We start from the raw sequence: 12,626 nt of genomic DNA, 5'->3' as shown, positions 1-12,626 counted from the left end.
GGGCAATTTTTTTAGATTTAACATCAAATGTTGGGGCTTTTTTTGAGATTTAACATCGAATATTGGGACATCTTTGGGAATTCAACATCCTGATGCAAATTATCAGACCTTTTGAAGGCATTTCCTCCATATGCAGGAACAAGTACACAAAGCACGAGAGTCCATCCAGGGGATAAAACAGAACTAATTCATGTTACATGTATCTTAGACATACTTAAGAGCATCGCATTTATCATTTTTTATATAAATAAGTTTTTGCAGCTTTTAGAGTCAAGTTTCAATTTCAAGATGAATGATGCTCGATTCAAAAGCACATGGTGGTTGCTCTACCTCACAGCGAAGGGGTGACTGTCTGACAACAAAACAACTTTCCGGTTTCAGCCAGAGTCAATTTCAACTTCACGACGAAGGATATTGAACTCAAAGCGACACAATTCGCTCGAGAGTAGATTTCAACTTCACGACGAAATATATCTAGCTCGAAGCCAAACTTCACAATAAAGGGGTCATCCACGGTTTTGACTTCACGGCGAAGGGAATCGTGTCCACCCGCAACATACAATACTTGGATTTCAACTTCACAACGAAGGATATCCAAGTCAAGGCTCAACTTCACGACGAAAGGGTCACCTGCGATTTCAACTCCACGACGGAGGATATCGTGCCACTCGAGACAACACAAGTTCAACTCCACAACGAAGGGACGGCTGGTTGTCAACAAACAATTTCCTAATTTCAGAGCCAATTTCAACTTCACAGTGAATGATATTGGACTCGAGACAACACAAGTTCAACTTCACAACGAAGGGACGGCTGGTTGTCAACAAACAATTTCCCAATTTCGGAGACAATTTCAACTTCACAGCGAAGGATATTGGACTCGAGACAGCACAAGCTCAACTTCACAGCGAAGGGGCGGCTGGCTGTAAACAACCAATTTCTTAATTCCAGAGCCAATTTTAACTTCACGGCGGAGGATATTGGACTCGGAACAATACAACTTACTTGGATTTCAACTTCACGACGAAGGATATCCAATTCCAAGGATCAACTTCACAACGAAGGGGTCATCCACGGTTTCAGCTTCACAACAAAGGGAATCGTGCTCACCATTGTCTCTCTTGAGATAGTATCCAAGTTTCCCTTGAAATAAAATATTTGAATCTGTTTTCATTGAAACTAATTTCGTCTCCCTTGAGACATTTTTCTTTTGGAACTAAATTTTGTCTCCCTAGAGATAGTTTCTCTTGAAACATAAACATTGAAAACATTTCCCTTGAAATGAATTTTATCTCGATTGAGATAGTTTCCCTTGAAACAAAATTTTGTCTCCCTTGAGACAGTTTCTCTTGAAACATAAACATTGAAAACATTTCCCTTGAAATGAATTTTGTCTCTCTTGAGATAGTTTCCCTTAAAACAAAATTTTTCCTCCCTTAAGACAGTTTCTCTTGAAACATAAACATTGAAAACATTTCCCTTGAAATAAATTTCGTCTCTCTTGAGACAATTTCCCTTGAAACAAATTTTGTCTCTCTTAAGACAATTTCCCTTGAAACAAAATATTTGAATATGTTTTTTTGGAAAAAAAATTCGTCTCCCTTGAGACAGTTTCTTTTGGAACTAAGTTTTGTCTCTCTTGAGACAGTTTCTCTTAAAACAAATTTCGTCTCTCTTGAGACAGTTTCTCTTGAAACAAATTTCGTCTCTCTTGAGATAGTTTCCCTTGAAACAAAATCTTTGAATTTATTTCTCCTAAAACAAATTTTGTCTCCCTTGAGATAGTTTCTCTTGAAACACAAAATCTTCAAATTTATTTCCCTTAAAACAAAATTTTGTTTCCCTTGAGACCGTTTTTCATGAAACAACAGATATCTTTGAGATCGTTTCCCTTGAAACGAATTCTATCTCTTTCAAGACAACTTCTCTTGAAGCATCATCTGAACCGTTACACTCAGCTCAGACACATACTTGAGATGGTCGAGAAGCATTTCTCAAATCAAAAATAGAATGTACACATCAGATTTGAATATTTGAAGAATTCAAGATCAGGGATCAGAACTTGAAGATTCAAGAATCAATATTCCAGACAGGCAATCGGAGATCGAGATTTCTCTCTAGAGCCTAAAGATAACATATGTTGCATATGCATTTTAGGCACACCTAAGAGCATTGCATCCACAGCATCACATATATGCATAACTTTTTCAGGTTTTAGCTAGAGTCAATTTCAACTTCGCGACGAAGGATATTGAACTCAAAGCGACACAATTTGCTCGAGAGTAGATTTCAACGTCACGACGGAGAATATCTAACTCGAAGCCAAACTTCATAATAAAGGGGTCATCCACGGTTTCAACTTCACGGCGAAGGGAATCGTGTCCACCCGCAACATACAATACTTGGATTTTAACTTCACGATGAAGGATATTCAAGTTAAGGCTCAACTTCACGACGAATGGGCCCAACCAAAAGACGGTTACGATAAAATGAAAGAGTTAGATGTTTGTGGTTGAATGTGGGGCTTCCCAAACACTTCTGAGCTGAGGCTGTTAACATGGCGTGTTATCTTATCAATAGATTGCCAAGGGCATCATTGGCTGAGAAAGTTGCAGAAGAGGCATGGACTGGTCATGATGTTACTTTTGATCACTTATGGATTTTTGGTTGTCCTGCTTATGTGCATGTACATGCTGATGAGAGATCCAAACTTGATGCAAAATCGAAGGAGTACATTTTTCTGGGTTATAAGACATGTGTCAAAGGATTCAATTCTGGGATCCAGTTATGAAGAAAATTGTGATCAGTAGAGATGTTGTTATTGATGAACATCTCATGTTGCAGCAGAAGAAAGACACGACAGTGGTGGATTTCGAGCAGTTTCCAGTTGAGAAAATAGAAACTTCTCAACCGACTTCTGGTAGTTCCACTACGGTTGATTTGCAAGATTATAGTCTCGCCAGAGACAGGGTGAAATGGATGAATATAAAGCCTCTGAACAGATTGGGTTTTGAAGCCTTGGTCTCTTTTGCACTTACTGTTAGCAGTGATGATCTGGTTACTTTTCATAATGTTGTTACTAGTCAGGAAAACGATAAGTGGATGGCTGCCATGGTTGAGGAGATGGATTCTTTGAATCACAATCGTACATGAGAGTTAGTTCGCCTTCCTAAGGGTAAGAAGCCTATTGGTTGCAAATGGGTGTATAAGAAAAAACCAACAGTAACAAAAAAAAGAGAATTTCGAGGCTCGTTTGGTAGCAAAGGGTTTTTCACAGCAGAAAGGAGTTGATTATGATGAATTTTTTTTCTCTTTTGGTCAGACACACTTCAATCCGAGTAGTACTTGCTTTGGTGGCTAGTTGGGATTTGCATTTAGAGCAGATAGATGTTAAAACTGCTTTTTTGCATGGTGATTTAGAGGAGTAGATCTACATACAGCAGCCTGAAGGTTTCACTCAACCTGGAAACGAGTATTTAGTTTGCAGATTGAAGAAATATTTGTATGGGTTGAAACAGTCTCCGAGACAATGGTACAAACGGTTTGACTCCTATATGATCAAGATTAGCTACAAGCGATGTGAGTATGATTGTTGTGTCTATGTTAAGAGCCTTGATGATGGTTCTTTTATTTTTTGTTACTGTATGTTGATGATATGTTAATTACTGCAAAGAGTATGGATGATGTTATCGGTTTGAAAACTTTATTGAGTCAAGAATTTTATACGAAAGATTTAGGTGTTGCAAAGGAAATTCTTGGAATAGAAATTTGTAGAGACAGAAACCCAAGGAAACTGTGTCTATCTCAATGGGGTTATGTTGAGAAAATGCTAGAAAGGTTTGCGATAAGCAGCGCAAAACCAGTGAGCACTCCATTAGAGAATCACTTTAAGCTCTCATCAGAACAGTGCCCTAAGACAGATAAGGAAGCTGAAGATATGGCAAAGGTTCCATATTTTTAATGTTGTTGGCTGCTTGATGTATGCAATGGTATGTACTCTTGGTTGAGGGCTTATTTGTTGGAAGTTTACTGTTCAATCTGTTGTGGAATTATCTACAACTGAAGCTGAATACATGGCAGCGACTGAAGCTGCAAAAGAAGCTTTATGGCTTATTGGTTTAGTGAAGTGGGTGTTCAGCAAGGTGGAGTTCAGTTGCTTTGTGACAATCAAACTCTCTCTCTCTCTCTCTCTCTCTCTCTCTCTCTCCACTCTTTGACCCCATACAATCTCGACGATTTGACATAACTTACACATTTTGACTCTAATATTTTTTATATAACACTGATTAACCAATATTTCCTGAAGTAGCACCCTTTCGGTTGAGGTGGCACAAAGGCGCGTCCCTGGGGATGCGCTTTACTGGGGTTTGCTTACTTGGACGTAAGGCGCGTTTCCAGGGATGCGCTTTCCAGCCACGTGTAAAAATCGGGTGCTAATATTATAAATATTTTTAAACTGGTGTCAAATATGTAAAAACATAAACTTTATTTATTTATTTATTGTTGTGAAAAAAACTTTCTAAGTTAAAATATTTAAATATTTTATTGCAAATTATTTTATAACTCGACATATTTTGATTTTTGCATGAAATAACACAATACGTGTAATCTAATATAGGAAAATTTTGAGGATAAGTAATTTAAAATATGAATAATTTTATAAAAGTTTTATAACTAGTATTTTTTTACAAAATGATAATGATGATGATGATGATGAGAAATATTTTATAATTTAAAAAATTATAAATTTCATATTTTTTTGAAAATTTTATTGACTTTTAAAATTAATTGTTTAAAAATATAAAAAATATTAAAATAAATTTTTAATTACAATTGAGGGATCAAATGAATTATTATTCGTTAATTATTAATATTTATTTTATATTTTTTAAAATTAATATTAGAAAGAATATTTTAAATAAAGAGTTGATATTTTTTAGCTTTACATTCTTTTTCATTAGAATTTAATATTTATTTTATATTTTTTAAAATTAATATTAGAAATAACATTTTTAAATAGAGAGGTGATATTTTAATAATTAATGAATAATAATTCATTTGATCCCTCAATTGTAATTAAAAGTTTATTTTAATATTTTTTATATTTTTAAACAATCAATTTTAAAATTAAATACTTTTTTTAAAAATATATGAAATTTATAATTTTTAAATTATAAAATATTTATTATCATCATAACCATCATCATCCTTTTATAAAAAAATATTATTTATAAAACTTTTATAAAATTATTCATATTTTAAATTATTTACCTTCAAAGTTTTCATATACTAGATTACACGTATTGTGTAATTTCATGCAAAAATCAAATTTTATTGAGTTACAAAATAATTTGCAACATAATATTTAAAGATTTTAAGGTAGAAAGTTTTTTTCACAACAAAAAAATAAATAAATAAAGTTGACGTTTTCACAATAATATCACCCTAATATAACTTAATTACATATTAGACATCATTTTAAAAATATTTACAATATTAGCACCCAATTTTTACACGCGGCCGGAAAGCGCATCCCTGAAAACACGACCTACGTAAAGCGCATCTCCAGGAACACGCCTTTGTATCACCTCAACCTAAGGGTGTTAGTTCGAAAAATATTGATCAAACGTGTTAAAAAAAAGAATATTAAAGTCTAAGAGTGTTAGTTATATCAAATCGCGTACAATCTCACTATTCTTGATGGCTCTATTTAATCCAGTTTTATGATCAAATCAATCCCATATTTTATATCAGTAAACAAAATTTGATTATATTTTATATATAGGCTTAATAAAAATTAAGTGCTTAAAAAATGCATCAAAATTTTTTTTACTTAAATAATTTTTTTATTAAAAATAGGTGTCTATAGTTTTTTTTGTTATATTTTTTAGTGTCTTTCTGTTATAAAAAATCGTTAAGTGATATATGTCGTATTTATATTTTCTTAAAAAAAAAAATTATTTAAAAATATTTTTTTTTAAATTAGACGTGACATGTGTCACTTATTGGTTTTTTTAATGGTAGTCACCTAAAAATGTAACAGAAAAAAGTTTAGACGTCTATTTTTAGTGAAAAAATTTTAGACACCAAAAATTAATTTTAAGTATAATTTAGGTACTTATTTTTATATTAAACCTTAAATATATGGCATTTTCATCCAAATATATCATTAAAAAATATTTTTTAATAATTATATTTATTTCTTATTAGTTTTTTGTAATAATATCTTTTTAATAATCGAAAGTGTAGTATTTGTTGATCTTACATGTCATGTAAGACAAAAACATTTCTTATTAACTATGCTACGTCATATTAATTATGCTTTTAAGAGGCTGACCTAAGGATAAACCGAGGGATAGACGAGTATCTTAAAAATTTTAAATTCTCATCTAATTTTGATATTTTTATATATTTGATTAATAATTTATTTTCATTCTTAAAATATTATAAGTTTATTTACTAAAATTTTATAAATTCATCTTTAAATATAAAATTATACATTCATCCATGTTCATTTTTACCCTACATAAAATACTCAATTGATAAATGAATATTATTTAAGAAATTAATAAAAAATATCAGGTACCATAAGAAAATGAATGCTATTTAAAATAATAATAAAAAATGAATATTAGATTGGAATATATATATATATTCTTATAAAAAAACCTACATCAACCCACTAAAATTTAAGAAAATGGGGAAGAACAAGAAACTACAGTGCATCTCGCTCTTTGCTTTCTCTCCTTTTCATGTCTTTATTTTCCCTCAAACCCCAATGCTCCCCTTTCATATAATCAATGGAGATGACCCCATTTTTATTGCATACCCCCCAAATCCCCATGCCATTTAAAACCCCACATTCATGGTTCAACAACAGGCAAACAAAAGTAAGATTTTGATCCCATATAGCCTTCAAATATCTCTCACCCACATTACATTGAAAAAAAAAATCATGAAATCCCATCACCCATTCCAGCCTATCTAGTTTCTATATCTTATTACAAAGTTTCCCCACTCTGATTCTCTATACCTATTTCTTCCAAGCCTTCACAATTCACGTCACTCTTTTGCCACAAAAAATTCACCCCAAGAGAAATAATTAGAATATGCATAAGGGTATATGCAGTTCAAACATTATGAGTAGCTGCCACTGGCATTTCCTCCAACACTCGCTGCTATCGGCAAGCTCTTCACAAATTTACACTTGGCGACTTGCTTTAAGTGTCACGCAGGGGATACCAAATTCCCAGGAAGGGGAATCAACAATGTTGCGGACCTGCGGTCAATTTGTCTTCTCATGATGTTACCGGTCATCGAAGAAAATTCTTCCTATGAAGTCCCGGAACCTCTTTGAGTAGTGTTTTGGATCAACGACCGATATGGAAGTAGGATCAGCTTGTAGGGATCTGTATGCATGCTCTATTTTCTTGCTGATGCCATAATCTTGTAAGATATCAATGATGCCAAAGTATAAGACCACTTCACAGACTTCACCTTTGTATGAAGAGTGACCGGCTCCACCGTGAGTATAATGATCAAAGTTGCTTCTTCTCGCCATCCGCTCTGCTCGTGCTGGCATGTTCGCTCCTAATCGAATCAATGGTTTCCTAGAAAAATAAAATTAACATAAGACTTCGAATTCAGTACATAAAGGGCTAGATTGAAATAAAAATCAATAAAACCTTTAGTTCTTATCGAGGATCATAAAGGACAATAGTTGCTAGTAGCTACATGCCCCACAAAAAATTTAGTTGTCTTCTGGATCACACACAAGATCAGTCATACAACAAACTCAACCTTCAATTATTCCATGAAATATAGTTAAATTATACCAAATTTTGGCAAACTACAAGCAACAGTTAGCCGATAAATATAAAGACTATGTATCATGGACGGGCCCTGCCTAATTCCACATCTATAATAAGCAACTAATTTGAATCACAAAAATAATTAAAGGAGACAGCGAAACATACTGGCCAACTAAAATCCGATCCATGTCTTGTAACTCCGCTTCAAGGAATCTACAGCCACGCATAAACTTTTCATTTTGATATGAACCATCTTTGCCTGCATAGGACATGCACAATCAAATCCATATTTTTATTGCAACAGGAAAACTGCATTAAAATTCCATACGGAAAAAAATATGATTGTGTATTAACGTACCAGTGCACAAGAGGAATGGTGATAACCCCATTTTATCACCTATATTATCATCACGAAAGTGTAGTCCAACCAAAAGACTGTAATCCATAATTCTCTCAGCCTCCAAGAACTCGCAATCTCAATCAATTTGCCTGCCACCATTGTTATAGGAAATTAATCATAACAGTTGAGAAGAATTAAGTGACACAACAGGAGAGGGAGGAGCAGAATAGCTTACTTCATAAGCTCCTGGAACACATTTCTTTGGAGGCAAAACACAAAATTGAGATCTAGGTCTTTTAAGGTTGTGGTTTCATCAATTTCCTCCTCAGGCTTATCAGTTGAGCGACCATAGGAGGAGCCTTTAAGGTCAAACCGTCTATGGATTTGGTACTCGGAGCAGAACAAATTACCCATTACAATGAACCGGATCTGGTATTTTTCACCACATTACTTATTGACCAAGTGAGAATAGTTCACAATGAACAAAGCATAAAATGAGTAATTCAGTTTATTTTCATCACATTCCAAACACATACCTTCTGGCCGCCAATAGATTTGACACAATGCACACCATAGAACTTTGTCACAAGGGAATTTTCGTACCGATTAACATGTTGGTAATAACTTGGAAGCATCCTCAGAAGGACCTGATATGGTTAACCAAACTTCAGATTAAGCCTTCAAATTTCTCATTTGAGAATTAATGCACCAAGATGCATTGCAGCATTCATATTAAGTCAAATGGGTAGGCAACTAACCTTGACTTCTGATTTCTTTACTGTCTTTATCATAAATCTGTCATCTTGAGTAAGGTAAAAGAAACTTCCGCTCTTCTCCGGAGAAGAAAGCTCCCTCAGGGCATCATTCCCGCAAATAGCTAGCATGTAATCGGCAGGATCGACTTGGAATAGCTCTCTCAAATGTCTTTAAAACCCATAAGGAATCCAGTCATCAGCATATCAATAAACAAAACCAATGAAATACTTGTATGAAACTTTGCAAAAGTTAAAACGACATACCTAAACACCATGGGGCAATAATCCTTCCATCTGAACTCAACAGATTGACGAGGCGGCGTAAGCTTTGATCCTTCTGCAGGAAATCTCGTCCAGAGCTTCTCTCTGGGATCAAAGTCACCAGGCTTCAACTCAGGCTTCAACTCAGGCAATATTGAAGCATGTTTCCCAACAGAATACCTATAACAAAAAAGAGAACGAAAATCAAACCCCATATCGAAAAATAAAAGGCATATATTCACCACCAGAAAAGAAATTCACCTGATACCTAATTGCAAATTGAGCATTAAATCGTAATTCTTATGGCCTTAGGAAATAGTTTGTCCAGGCTTCTTAAATTCCCTGCTAAAGCAACAAGGATTTCTTCTATACGGCCTAAACCCATCTCTGTAAATCATTGAAGCTTCCATGTTATCGATTATATCACAAGTAATATCACCTGCTTCACCATCACTTTCCCATATATAAAGCCTAGGGAAATTCATGTTCCTTTCGCCGTCGCCTCCCCGGCCGTCGACTGACGATCTCTTCCTCGGCATAACCATCAAACTCTCTCCTCCCTTTAGAAAATTCTATTTCCCTTCGTTTAATTGTTGGAACTTCTTCATGTTCTCGTCGTTCCAAGCACCGATATAACAATTCCCGCCAGGCCAGGATAAAACCCCATTTCCTTTAGGGACTCCGCTTTCCCATTGCCCTTCGTACCGGTTTCCATTTCCCCAAATCAAGGTTCCCCGACCGGAGATAACGCCATTTTTCCATTCCCCGACGTTCATTCCCGTTACTCCTAACATAACAGCCGTGACCGTCTTGTAGGTTTTTCTTCCACGATCCTTCGTAGTAATCCCCATTGTCGTAACGTTTATGGCCTTTGCCGTGTCTCCGATCAGAGATCCACGACCCACGGTAAGTATCGCCGTCGAGTCCAATGAAAGTCCCGAATCCTTCCATCCGACCCGACTTGAAGTCTCCTTCAAAAGTGGCTCCAGAAGGCCAAGAGAACTTGCCTTTCCCGGAAGCTTTCCCTCGACACCACTCGCCTTCGTACATGCACCCATCTTTCCAGAGGTACTTTCCCGGTCCGTTAGGGGCGTTGCAGGATAAAGTACCGATGTACAAATCACCGTTGGGTAGGAGTTTCTCTAAGGTAGCACCGGAACCGACGGTCACTAAGGGTGTAGAGGTAGTCGTGGGAGTGACGCGCCGTGTCGTAGCTTGAGATCGAGTCCGGTGAGGGGTAGACGTTGGAATTGTCACAGCGACTACCAAATGGTCATTTTCGTCGTCGGATTTCTTCTTCTTGCTGTTTAAAACAATGTCGCTCTGCTCATCAAACAGTGCTTCGTGCATCATCGAACTTTCCCTTCGCACAAAAAAAGTTTCTTCCTTTGCGTTGTAGAGTACACTACTTATCTCTCGGTTTCTTTCCTGAGCTTCAATTACTGCATTCCGGAAACGACGTCTGAGACCGCATTTCCGGCGAACATGTTTATAAATGTCTCTCTTTTTATATTTTGTTTAAAGGATTTTCTCTGATCTTTTTGGCGATTTGGGTTTTGGAGGAAATTATGAGAATAAAAATCCAACAAATACATAAACAACAGAGCAAGGAGAGAAGGTAAGAGAAAGATGAAAGGAAGGAAATGAAACCCAAAGTGAAAGAATGAGAGAAGCAAAAAAATAAAAATAAAGCCTCTTTTTTTTAAGGAATAAAGCTTAAATTAGAAAATATGTTTTAGTAACAAATTTTCGCTAAATTATAACCCATGTCGTTTATTTATGAGTCTAGTAACAAAACAGTAACTTTATTTCTAAAAGTTATAAATAACTCATTTAATTAAAATATTATTATAAACGAATTACTTAATTGTTTAATATTAGATAGAATAGTAATGTGACTTAGAATAATAATAATTTTAATTCTTAAAATTTATAAATTTTAATTCAAAATAATTCAATAAATTTAATAATTTACTTTTAAAAAAAATCATTATTATAATCTATACTATTCTCTTATATTATATGTTCTTCTTTCATAAATACGCTATTACTTTTTTAATTCTTTCATAAATACGATATTACTTTCTGATTACTTTTTATTATTAAGAGAATAGTATAGATTATAATAATATTTTTTAAATATTTTTTTAAAAAATGATTAAATTTATTGAATTATTTTAAATTAAAATTATTATTATTCTAAGTCACGTTATTATTCTATCTAATATTAAATAATTAAGTAATTTGTTTATAATAATATTTTAATTAAATGAGTTATTTACAACTTTTAGAAACAAAGTGACTTTTAAAATAATTCAATAAATTTAATCATTTATTTTTAGAAAAATCATTATTATAATCTATATTATTCTCTTAAATTATATGTTCTTCTTTCATAAATACGAAATTACTTTTTATAACTTTTTCTTATAATAAAAATTTAATAATAGCACGAGCCAACTTACCTCAGTTGTTAAAGAAATTGTTATTGTTCTTAGAGGTTATAGGTTCGAGCACCAGCGGCTGCAGCAGAGGTGATTGAGAGTTCATTTTCGAATGATTGAAAGTATTTGGAACAGATATTACTTCGTGATCAACTTAACTTAATCAAAAAATTAATAATAATTTATTATTTACAGTAAAATTTAGTTACCCATATATTATTTTTAATTCGATAATTTTGTCTGATTTGATATTATCATAAAAATTAATAAACTTTTTAAATATAAAAAATTGTTTTTATTAAATTATTTTTAAATTAAGAATAAAATTATTTAAATATATTGATATAAAATGGATGCAAAATACGAAGAAAATTATGTTTACCTTGCTTTATGAATCAAATAATATCGGTAGTAAATAAATCGTTGATGCTTATTTACGTCCGGATTTCAAGCACTAGAAATTTCGCTGGTAAGTATGGAGCATGCAAACATAAATATAGTAAAGGAGACTATGGAGCATGCAATGAAACTAAAGATATTGCAAACGTCAAGGGAGTACAAATCCGATCCATATCAGCCGTCGAAACCAATCCTCCATTGGTGAATCGATGTGCCATTGTAATATCATCATATGATCCGATCTGATCCGATTTGAGGGGTCACATTAGGACCATCGAAGCGACTCACACTAAGAATTCAAAAACATAAAATTTTAACAAATCAAATTAAAACTATAAGACAATTCCACAAAAGAAAAATATAAATTCAGGATTATTCAGACGTTAAAAACAAAATTTAAAAGTAGATAATATCAAAATAACTTCAGACACTGATATAAAACAAAACATGACCCACATGCCCTCTAATTATACTAGTATTGTACTCTACAAGTGACACCGAAGAAACTCCCAATACTGATGTCGATAATTGTACAGGATCGATTCTTTTTAACCTGAAACGGTAAATAACATAATGAGCTTTGAGAAATCTTAATATTACGAAAATAGGAGATGAT

General features: G+C 33.6%; 1 pseudogene; it reads right to left on the bottom strand.

Annotated features, from left to right (window-relative positions):
• Positions 1-6,733: 6,733 nt before the first annotated feature.
• Positions 6,734-10,731, bottom strand: LOC120126309 (annotated as a pseudogene).
• Positions 10,732-12,626: the final 1,895 nt, after the last annotated feature.

The sequence above is a fragment of the Hibiscus syriacus genome, unplaced genomic scaffold (assembly GCF_006381635.1).
Source record: "Hibiscus syriacus cultivar Baekdansim isolate YM2019G1 unplaced genomic scaffold, ASM638163v2 tig00110457_pilon, whole genome shotgun sequence".
In the NCBI taxonomy this organism is placed as follows: Eukaryota; Viridiplantae; Streptophyta; class Magnoliopsida; order Malvales; family Malvaceae; genus Hibiscus; species Hibiscus syriacus.
The sequence above is the reverse complement of the archived record's forward strand: the minus strand, read 5'-3'. Positions and strand labels throughout refer to the sequence as shown.